We start from the raw sequence: 13,137 nt of genomic DNA, 5'->3' as shown, positions 1-13,137 counted from the left end.
ATCGACCTCTAAGCCACAAAATCCTTCAAACTTGCAGTCGGAAAGACATGCTATAAAAGACCTTGCAAGTCTGCTACCGCGACTGCCTCCATCGAGTCAGTCGAGACATAATATTATAGAAATTCACCAAATGGTTTTACACATGCATCCAATGAAATCGCATCATAGTGCCACTTTTATAGGTTTCTTCTTAAAATATAGCCTCACATGTCTCTTTGTCATGATTTGTTTGGACGCATGTGAAAATAATTTTACACTGTGAGCGCATAAGTATTATTCTCTCTCTCTCTTTATATATATATATATATATATATATATATATATATAATACGGGTTATTCATCAAGCCTTTGATGTAAGGTTTTCAAACTATACGCAAACCATGAAATAGTGTCATTAACTCAGCATGAAGAGTATTTTAATAATATCGGTAAAGCGTGACTGTGTGAACCTAAGTGAGTTTGTTATTAATTTTAAGAAGCCTTAATTTAAATTTTATAATTTTAAAATAATTATTCAAAAGAGTAATATTGATATTTAGGATTTTGAAATTCTATATTAGAATTTTTACGTTAACATTATATATTTTTATGAAAAAAAAGTTTGAACAATTTTTTTTGAGAATTTTAATAAAGTAGTTTTTATTTCAAATGTTTTTGAAATTTTATCATTTAAAAGTATTATGGATAAAAGAAATGTTTAAATTTATATTACTTTTTTAATATTTTAATTTGTTTTAACAAAAGTATTTTATACTTATAATATTATAGAATTCAAAATTTTAAGTAAAAAAATTCCCACGGATTAGAGAAAATTTATCCCTTTTGCGTGGAGATAAATAAGTAAAACTAGCCATAGTTAGGAAAGTGTAAATGTGGTTGAAAGTAGTACCATGTCATTTCGTTGAACACAAAAACTTTGTCAAAGTCAATATCTTCAAAACCCATATTCACGGGCCGAATATTATACTTCATAATTTTTCTTTATAAAAAACACGGCTTGTGTTGGATGTTGCTCAACATTTAGGTCAGAGTGGTGGTGTTATTTGGTAATTGTAATCTAGTGTTCTATTCTTGTTTAACATTTAGGTCAGAAGACAAGAAGATGCTCTGCACCAAACTTTTTGACTCTGATGATATTCAAACGTTGTTTACACAAACATCAGATCAGAAGCAAGTACAAGATGGCAGGCTACGCTGACTGACTAAAAGAACGTTAGAAGCTTTTAAAGGCAAGTCAGTAGACACAGCAAAAGTAAGGCTCGAGGTAGTTGACAAAAGAGTGAAACATTAAATGTAAGGCTGTACGGATCACGCAACGCATTAAATGCTCCCAACGGTCATCTTCTCAAACGCCTATAAATAGAAGTTCTGATGAGAAGCTGAATACAACACTTTGCGCAAACATACAGAAACGCTGTCAAATTCTAAAAGCTCTCAAACATCATCTTCAACCTTACTTGATTACTGTTGTAATATTTTAGTGAGATTAAGCTTAAACTTAAGAGAAAAATCACAGTTGTGATAATAGCTTATTAAGAAGCATTGTAACTCTTATAAGAATTTGTTTACATTCATTTGTAAGAACTAGAGGAGATCAACTTGTGATCGGATTCTCTAGAAAGTCTTAGAGGGTATCTAAGCATTGAGTTCCTAGAGTGATCAGGTTGTGATCAGAATACTCTAGAAGACTTAGAGGTTATCTAAGTGGAAAACCATTGTAATCTTGTGTGATTAGTGGATTAAATCCTCAGGTGAGGTAAATCACTCCAAGGGGGTGGACTGGAGTAGTTTAGTTAACAATGAACCAGGATAAAAATCATTGTGCAAATTGTTTTTATCTTACAAGTTTTAAAGCTACACTTATTCAACCCCCCCCCCCCTTCTAAGTGTTTTTCTATCCTTCAGCCTTGAGGATAAAACCTACTACTGATCAATATGTAACAACTCGTTATCGAAAAAGATCCTGACGCAATCGACCTCTAAGCCACAAAATCCTTCAAACTTGTAGTCGGAGAGACATGCTATAAAAGACCTTGCAAGTCTGCTACCGCGACTGCCTCCATCGAGTCAGTCGAGACATAATATTATAGAAATTCACCAAATGGTTTTACACATGCATCCAATGAAATCGCATCATAGTGCCACTTTTATAGGTTTCTTCTTAAAATATAGCCTCACATGTCTCTTTGTCATGATTTGTTTGGATGCATGTGAAAATAATTTTACACTGTGAGCGCATAAGTATTATTCTCTCTCTCTCTTTATATATATATATATATATATATATATATATATATATATATATATATATATATATATATATATATATAATACGGGTTATTCATCAAGCCTTTGATGTAAGGTTTTCAAACTATACGCAAACCATGAAATAGTGTCATCAACTCAGCATGAAGAGTATTTTAATAATATCGGTAAAGCGTGACTGTGTGAACCTAAGTCAGTTTGTTATTAATTTTAAGAAGCCTTAATTTAAATTTTATAATTTTAAAATAATTATTCAAAAGAGTAATATTGATATTTAGGATTTTGAAATTCTATATTAGAATTTTTACGTTAACATTATATATTTTTATGAAAAAAAAGTTTGAACAATTTTTTTGAGAATTTTAATAAAGTAGTTTTTATTTCAAATGTTTTTGAAATTTTATCATTTAAAAGTATTATGGATAAAAGAAATGTTTAAATTTATATTACTTTTTTAATATTTTAATTTGTTTTAACAAAAGTATTTTATACTTATAATATTATAGAATTCAAAATTTTAAGTAAAAAAATTCCCACGGATTAGAGAAAATTTATCCCTTTTGCGTGGAGATAAATAAGTAAAACTAGCCATAGTTAGGAAAGTGTAAATGTGGTTGAGAGTAGTGCCATGTCATTTCGTTGAACACAAAAACTTTGTCAAAGTCAATATCTTCAAAACCCATATTCACGGGCTGAATACTATACTTCATAATTTTTCTCTATAAAGAAGACGGCTTGTGTTGAATGTTGCTCAACATTTAGGTCAGAGTGGTGGTGTTATTTGGTAATTGTAATCTAGTGTTCTATTCTTGTTTAACATATTGCATATTCATTACATATGTTGATGTTAAACCTTTCTCCTTATTAGAAGATGATGGTGATTCAAATGTGGAGGACTCGAACATAGGTACTATGTTGTTTGTTTGCTTCTAATTTTTGTGTATTTTAATGTTGCTTCTAAACTTTTTATTTTTATCCGCCTGAGCTATTTAGTCTAACTTGACTAGATTATTGGTCCATCAACAATACTTCTTTTTCAATGATTACTTATTACATATTTAATCTTCTCTTCATTTGTTTTGTTACTAAAACTCACAATTACATAAATTAATGTTGTAAGAGATAATCTTAGAGCTGTTTTAAGATACAAAATTATAAAACTTGTAAATATGATAATTGCTTTGGATCAACCAAGATCCTCTTTGATAGATTCAAAGTGATTAACATATTAAAAAACAATCTTCTCTTTAAAGCTACTGAGATACAACATTAATGTATTTTTGATTTTTATTAGCAAGACAACTGAAGATAATATTTGAGGTGTAATAAATATCCATTAAAAAAATGATTGTTGATAGGCCAACAATCCAGCCAAGTTAAGATAAAGTCTATGTAATGTGTTTGCTCTTTTACGTTTCTTGAACATGTGATATTGCTAAAACTTGTATAATACCTTTATTTTTCAATTTTTTTTGTGTTTTCTTTTAGAGTATATATTCCAAAAAGATTGAAAGTATAGGCAGTGTTTGAGAATATACACCATAGTCTTATGAATCACTACTTACCACACACTGTTTGAGAATGTTCAAATAAATAATACGAAGTTTAAACACTAACATGCTACTCTCTTTAAAAGGTAGATGATTATGGTTTACCAATGATTGATAATAAATGGAGATCATGTAGATATACTAATGAGTATGCTTATTAATTAGTGCAACTTGACTATATTCTTGGTTCATCTACCATCCGTTTTTTCTCAATGGTTACTTATGACACATTTAATCTTCTATTTTTTTATTGTGTTAATGAAACCCACAATCACAATAAAGCTATAAGAAGGCATCTTAGTAGCTCTAATGTAAAAATTTATAAAAAATTTAAGTATGATAATTGCTTTGGATCTACTAAGATTCTCTGGTATCAAAAGTGATTAACATATTTAATTTTTTATAAATATTTAATTTAGAGCTAGTAAGATGTTCTCTTACAGCATTATTATAATTGTGGTTTTTATTAGCACAACAAATGAAGATAAAATTAAAGGTTTAATAAGTACTCAATCAATAAAAAATGACTGATGATGGACCAACAATCTAGCCAAATTAGGATAATGCCCGAGAAATGAATAATATAGCTCAGACCGATAACAACATAGACAATGCAACTGAAAAAGAAAATTAATTTATAATCCATAATAAAATTAGTTACTCGATTATGTTGATTCCTTAATTGTGATTCCCTTTTTTTTTAACTGAACACATGTTTGAATCTTTTAACCCTTTTCTGAAATGCCTCGTACATTTCAATTTTACATAATTTGAAGAGACAACAGCTTGTTGCTGAAAAATTTTGTATGCTATTTTTTCTTTATGTTTGTCATTTACGAATGTTTTGTTTTTAGAAATTGTGATCGAAGAATTATTAAAAGGGAACATAAGGATTTTCCTATTTGTTTTGTCTATGTTGAAATTAGACTGTCTTAATATCACCGTTATTTCTTTTTAGGCATATAGGATAATATTTACGTTGGATTGTGCGGATTGGATAAAATTATAGCAAGTGTTGAACTTTATTAATTATTCATTGGAGGTATCATATTATTACAATGGTGACAAATGCATAGGTACATATATTGAAATAAGGAGCTTTATTATGAGTGTTGTCGATCTGCTCCTCCACATAAGCTAGCTAGAATTAGCATGGGTTGTTGAAAATGATTGACAAATAGTACGCGTCACCATTAACGGAAGTGAGGTTGATATTGTCGGTGAAATAATTTTCTGGCTATTGCCCTTGTCGATGATTGAAACCAAAATTCGATGGCTAATAAACCTTGTGGTTATTGTAAATTTGTTACGTTAAAATTTCTCATGAAAGATACGTGTGAAGTGTCTATAAATGCTTATCATGTTGTTCCAACACAATTTGGGAGCTCAATTAAGAGTATATTTTGGATAGTAGAAAAGAGTATGTGAACCAAAATCATTCTAAAATCCTTTAAGGTAATAATGATGTTGTTCATAAGTTAGTATGTGTGTATCATTAATGGAAGAAAAAATGCAAATAAGAGACTAAATGTGCTGGGAATCTGTCTGCAATTAATTATTCACAGTTCAACTATGCTCCTGTAAGTGCTAAGTATTCACTTGTATATAGTATTGCATGAAGTAATCTCTCAAGTTTTCAATGTAATTGATTTTTCTCCCTCCTATACTGCAAGGAGTTGAATTTTATCACATCCTTTGTAATTCATTTTTGCATATACTGTATTGAAGCCTTGGTGCAAATAATCCAAAAATGAGGTAAATATGTTAAAAAAATTGTGTCATACATGTAATAAATTAATCTCTTAGGACTATTATTTACTTAGCTAAATTAAAGTGATCTATTCAATATAGGAATTATGGCTAAGGATGTAATTTTCATAATTAATATTGTGTAGGTACCAAAAGTTTTATTTCTATTTTATGATGGGTAAAATTGGAATAAAAAAACTTGAATAATCATGATTCTTTATGGAAGGGCATGAGATTCTAAACATGACTCTTCGTGAAAGGGCATTGGAAGTCCAAAGCATAACACTTGGAATTCCACGAATGACATGGAAGTCCAAAGTATTTCATCAACATGAGCCTCTCGTTGTCTACATCCGCCAGAGATCAAGGATGGATATCAGAGAACCACTAACCTACCCACTCCTATAGCTTCCTCGATTATTGATTTGATCTCACCTTTTTCTTGTTCCTCCCTTTAATGTATATGTTATCCAACTTTGTGGCTAACAGAGCATCATTGCTAGACTTTTAGAATCTTACAAAACCATACCTCATCCATCTCTTTTCTCTTTTTGGAGGTATCACCACCTCCACCACCAGACAATACTCCTTAAATATCTCATACAGATCCTTCGCTCCAATCTCCTCTGAAAACTCCGTGAAGAAATTTTTTGAAATATGTTCAGTCATTTCCTCCTTTTCCCTGCCAGCCATCCAAAATGATCCATTGTTACTACGTCATTTGTTTGCTTTGTGTCTAACCTCGGTCCAGGGTATCTCAGCCATTAGGAATTTTAATCTCCTTTCATAGAGTGAGAGAACTTTGATATAATTCTTTGTTTTCTTGTTTCTCGGCTAAAATGAAATGAGTTTTTTATTTTGTACCAAGTAGTTAGATCCTTAACTAGAACAAGAAAACCGAAACTGACGGTGATATCCGTGATATCTGAAAAAAAGAGTATATCCCATGGTTTTAAATTGCGGTTGCGGCTGCGGTTGCGGATATTGCGATTGCAGTCAATGCGGTCACTGCGTTGCGCATTGCGGCCGTTGCGGCGTGAAATAATTTTATACACGCATTAAATTTTTAAAAAAATTTAAAATTATTGTAATTAATTATCTTTCTTGTATTTATAATTTTACATTAGTTTTAATTCACTTTTAGTCTATTATATGGTATTTATGTATAATTTAAAGTGAATTCTAATAAAACAAGCATTATCATAATCATTCTTGTAAGTTATTTAAATAAACATAACCTTGAAAGTAATTTTAAAGTACATAATACAAGTAATAATACAAATAAGTTACAATTTATTTTAAATAAAAGATCTAGAGACACAAATATTATATTAATATCCTTTGTTGCCATGTTGATGTCTTCACTGCAAAAAAAAAAAAGAAAAAAAGACAAGAAGAAGATGAAACTCCTAATTAGTACCTTTAAATTACATCTAATATTAAAACTTTTCATCACATATATTTTACTAAATATAAATTCAATGTTTGAAAATGTAACTTACATGACTCTTGCTACCACATAGTGGAATGACGTGAAGGAGCATAACTTGTACTTTCACTCTGACTATCATCTTGTGTAGCATCCTGTCGAAAGACATAACCAAAAAAACTACCATTTGATTGTTGATGATAAGGATTGTGATAATTCATTGATTGTTGGTAGTACGAAGAAGCTTGATCACTATGATATTGGTTATAGGAGTTGAAATAAGGATACTGATAAACAGAAGGATACGATTGTTGACTACTTTGTGAAGAATCACCAATCCCAAAGTCACTAAAACTATGAGCAATACTAGAAGAGGAGGAATCTTCAAGTGGAGCATTTTTTTTCTTTTCCCCTTTCTTCCAGATTGTGACACATTTCCTCTCGTGTCAAGTAGTGAGTTGTCAGAACGATCTATATCATTCAAGTTCCTATAACGCCTATATACAGGTGGTATTTCATGATATGGATCAAGTTGTAATTGCTCTTCATATTCTCCTTCATCATCACCACCCCCACTTCCACCTTCATTTTCACCTTCGTTATCCACTTCATTACCACCCCCATCACCACTATTACCGCTTGGTGGACTTAAGCCACCACTATCATTAGATTCACTATTATCATCAACATTTTCATCATCTGTATCAACTATTGGTAACCATTCTGCATTTTGAACTCCATCCAATAATGGATTTTCCCTCTCTCCTATCCATTGAGATAACGGATCTTCTTGAAATATATAGTCAAGATTTATCGGATCAAAACTTGCTTCTATTTCTTCCCGGCTCTTCCTTAATTTATCTCTCATTCTCAACTTCATGTTGTAATGTGTGAAGACAAGCTTATGCAATTTTTTGTACTTCAATCTATTTCTTGTCTTTGTGTGAATATAGCTAAATGTACTCCAATTTCTCTCACAGTTTGTGGCAGAGGTTGTTTGACTGAGAACTATCATAGCCAAATGTTGAAGTTCAGGAGCACATGAACCATGATATTCCCACCATTGAGCTTTTTAAGTAAAAAAAAATTATTAGTTATATTTAAAAAATAAAGTATATTTATAAAAACTTATAAAAAAAACTAATATTTTACCTGCATCCATCTTAGACCAAGATTTTTGAGCTAGAGGTGTACCAAACGTTTCACTCTTTTCTCTAAAAAGTGTTAGCTAGGTAATATAACAAAACATATCAATACATAAATAGATTTCTTAATAAATAATTTATTATATGAGAATATAATATCCACTACTTACTTGGTTTAGAGCTTTGATTTGATCATCCATGTTTCTTTCTAGCTTCATGATTACTTCTTTGTTCCATTAAATGTTTCTTTGTAAACAACTTTTCCATGCTCGATTCCATATTGAAATTGTGGATTAAAAAAATAACCTAGAAATCAAAATCAATTATTGAGGTTATGATGTTATAAATTTAAATTGCATGACAAAATTAAAATTATAAAGTATATTGACATACCAGCAGAATGAAGATCAGAGTGCATGAATTTCCAACGTTTGTCAATGATATCATTGTATTTGGAATGATAACGAGAATTCTGTTGAATTGCTTGTTTTGCTCGATCAATGGCTTCATATATGAAACCCATTGTTGGTTTCTCGTCACCATCCACTAGTCTCAAAACTTTTACAATAGGCTCAAATACTTTCAAAATGTCATTGGCCTTACTCCAAAAGTCCCTACTCATAACAATTTTTCTTGCTTCATATCCCGGTCCTTTCTTCTCTTTACCATATTTTGTTTTTCTAAATTCTTCAGAATTGAACATGTTTTCAAGACCTTCCCTTTGTCTAACAATTGCTTGAAGTTGTAGAAATTGTGTTGCAAATCGGGTAACACCAGGACGGACAATATCTCTATCGCCAATATATTTTTTCATGAGACTCACAATATACGTATGGTTATAGATGATGGTTGTCACCATTTTTGCTTCACTTAATAAGTTTTGTATGCTTTTCTTTTTTCCTATATCCTCCAAGCACAGATCTAAACAATGAGCAGCACAAGAAGACCAATATAAATGGGGTCTCTTCTCCATAAGCTTTTGACCAGCCGCTTTTAATGCGGCTTTATTGTCTGTTACCACTTGAACTACATACTCTTCACCCACTTCTTCCACAATTTTATCCAACAATTAATGAAAATAGTATTCAGTGTTTCTACTATCAACATCAGAGGCATCAACAGACTTCCAAAACACAGTACCTTTGTGACAATATACCAAGAAATTCATAATATGAGTATGGTTGATGCTGTCTGTCCAACCATCACACATTATTGTTGCTCCTCTTTCTTGCCAAATTTTTTTCATACCATTTATCCACTCCAACGTTTCCTTATATTCAGCTTCTAAGTAAACATTTGAGATTTCATAAGGAGTTGGACATTTGGCTTTTCCAACCTCAGAAGCAGTATAAAGCAAATTATGTAACCAAGGAGAGTTAGATAAATTCATAGGCAAACGTTCATAAATTATAAATTTGCTTACAGCCTCTCCAAGCCTTTTCCTCCATGTCTTCAAAAACCCTTTACTAGCTCTTGGTTGCCTTATGCTTTTGCTCCTAACAAGATCAATATTAGTAGATCTCAAAGAAAAATAGATATCTTCTGGCCTTTCAGCCCCACTAACACTGACACGAGAGCTTCCGCCATGTTCATATACATTTTCAGAACCTGTTGTTTCTCGTCTGAACTGTTGCATATTTTCCCATTCTTGATGTGATCTAAGGCTTTGTTGTGTTGCATATCTCAATCGATCATCAATAAGAGTATTCACATCTTCATCTTCATCTTCAACATCTCCTCTTAAACGTTCTTCAAATTCTTCTTTTCTTCTTTTTGAATCATTTCTCTTTGCTTTTGAATCAAGTAGAAGTTTCATCATATTTTCATAGTTGTTACTCTAGCACAACCTGCAACTTGTCCTTTCATAAGTGTTAGATGATTAAAATTTAACAATTTAAAAAAAATATTTTTAACATTAACTAAATATAAAAAAAGAAGTAAATTATTCAAAAATTGTTTGTCAAAAATATAAAATAGTTTTTTTTAATATTAAAAAATTTAAGTTTTAGGTGACTAAAATTTAACAATTTTTTAAAAATGTTTTTAATATTAACATGATTAACTAAATATAAAAAAGCAATAAACTATTTAAAAATTAAAATTATCTTAACTTCACAAGATATTTTTTTTGACTTATTTTCTACACACACCATATTCTCCCTCTATAAATTCCCTCCTAAATTTTAACCAAAATTTAAATAAATAAATAAATAAAATTTAAACTATGACATTTATATCACATTTCATATTTGTGGCTAAGAAAAACCATACATGGCTTATCATGTTCCAGGAAATAAATGATCAACATGGGCCTACATATCTTAAATCATAAATAAATTAACATATGATAGAAAATATTTTTTATGTTCTTCTCTCTATTCTACCTACTGTTCTTGCGTTAAAACAACAACGAACAACCCATATTTTCTTATTTCTCCTCTAATTTTTCCAGTAAACTACAACAATAATAACCATGTTTTTTTCTTAAATTGAAATAAAAAATAAAGCATATGGTGAAGTAAAGAGAAACTATTCCAATATATAAGTGAAATGAGAGAAACTTACAATGAAATTTGAGAGAAAAGGGAGAAACTTATTGATGGAAGTTTGAAGTGAAATGAAGTTTGAGATTCGGAACTGGTATTATATTCATTGAAGTTATGCAGTGGTGAAAGAAAATTATTGAGCTCAGCAAATGAAGTTAAGAAAAGCTGATATATATGAAGTTATTAACTGGTATAATATTCATTTGGAATCTAAGAAAAGCTGATAAATGACATAAAGGTATGTATCAGAGATTCTTATTCTATTTTTCTAAGATTCTTCTGTAAGTTTTTAGATACTTTTCAGTTTGTACTTAATATTCTTATTCTCTTGCTTTGGTTTTATTAAGAGTAATTTTAAACCGAATAAATGTATGTTGCGGTCCGTTGCGGCCTGATGCGGTTGAAACACCGTTATAAAGCGTTATTTACCGTTCTGTTGCGGTGGTGATGCGGCTGTTGCGTGTGATTTTCATTTACTTCGCAATTGCGGTCTATTGCCGATGCGTTGCTGCCCGCAACCGCAATATTGCGGCCGCAACATGTGTTGCGGTCCGCAATTTCAAACCATGGTATATCCAATATAACTTCTACAAAAGAATATCTTCCAACGTTTAAGTATTTTAATATTCTTTTTAACTTTTCTTTATCAATTGTATACTCACCAATTGTCTCTAGAATTTCTTAGTCATTTAACAAACTTATTTGTAATGAATTTTAGAGAAAGTCTGTCTAGATAATTATTTAAAAAATGAACTAGCCTAAACTAGATTGAGATTTAATTTGATATTGTTGAGGCAATATTGTAATTGTTTACTTGTTAAATATAATTTTTTGCTATATCTTAGTTATGGTTTACCTAAAGATTTTAAAATACTAGTTTGAATTTCGTTTGGTCAGGATAATTAGCCGCTTAATTCATACTACGACATAACATAACATTGATTGTACTTTACTGAGACTAACTTCAAATTAGCTTTGTTTTATGTCGTAGCTAATCACAAAATTTCTTATAGTGTCCATACCAAAATGACCAGTTTTGTTACTTGATTATTTCAATTGTTTGTTTGTTCAAATTTATTATTGATTCTAATCTTTGACATATCTCAGTAATTTGGATTATGGTCCTACCACATTATGAAAATTTTATATTAATCATTTATCGTTGCAGGATCTTAAATCTCGAGGCAATTACACATCATCACAATATTCATTGGAATGATGGGGACCTTGACAGAGACCTATACATTCAAATAAATGAGGTGATTGTATTAGCTATTAGAAAGAGTTAACTAATGTAATTAATCAAAGCATGTTTTGTGGTTTTTCGTAGTGCTGGTTCTATATAAACAATAGAATGTTTTTTTTGGCGGGTAAGCAAGATATTAAGCAACATGCTCTTGAAAATTAAATGTGCTTTGGAAGATCACATGTAGTTTTTGATGATAACAACTAAAGTGCAAGTATAGCAAGCAGTTATAGTTGCAAGCAAATTTCAAGCCTCATCTCCAATAAGAATTCAAACAAGTGTCTATAAGATTGATTAACCAGACAAATCTTGAAATTTTAAAGTATGAAAGTTCACCCTCTTGCGCCTGAGTGAACAATTTATTGTAAAAATGTAATAGAATGAAGTTATCTAGTGGTTAAAATTAAAAAAAAGAAAATAGAATAAAGTTATCCAATGGTTAAAATAAAAAAATAAAATAAAGTCTATGGTGGACACTCAACAATAATGTATCGCCTAAGATATTTAAAATTAAAAGTTAACGGAAGAGACTAAATTGATTAAGTAAATAGGTTTTGAAGGACTACAATATAACATTTATTATACAAAGGACCAAAGAAAAATTTAAATTAAGTTAAAGAATAAAAAAATGTTCATAATATTATAATTCTATTGGATGATGGTGTAATATTATAAGTCTATGGTTGTTATCATCAAAAACTACATGTGATCTTCCAAAGCACATTTAATTTTCAAGAGCATGTTGCTTAATATCTTGCTTAATTTTCAAGAGCATGTTGCTTAATATCTTGCTTAATATCAAAAACTGCTGGTTCTATATAACCATTGGATAACTTTGTAAAGCCGAAAAATGAAATTTATTATTCATTCTTTTGTTGTTGATTGAGGTTTATTTTGTAAGGTTGTTTATATATTTAGGCAATTGACAACAAATATGGATTAATAACTCAGCTTCTCCACTATTTTTTTAGCATAAACAATCTATTTATTCCTAATGTGTTGTGTACCCATCTAAACCTAAGGTGCTGAGGTGCAAGGAGAAGAGAAGATCAAAGAGAATAAAACACAAGCCATAAAAATGTAAGTAAAACAAATTTACTAATAAAGGGGCTCACATATCTACTACAACCGGATGCCACAACATTATTAGTAACTGAATTAATATACCATATGGCCCGAAGGATTTTTGAGATTTGGCTTTTGAAA

Source organism: Vicia villosa, linkage group LG6, assembly GCF_029867415.1.
Source record: "Vicia villosa cultivar HV-30 ecotype Madison, WI linkage group LG6, Vvil1.0, whole genome shotgun sequence".
NCBI classification, from domain to species: Eukaryota; Viridiplantae; Streptophyta; class Magnoliopsida; order Fabales; family Fabaceae; genus Vicia; species Vicia villosa.
Note: the sequence above shows the minus strand (reverse complement) of the source record.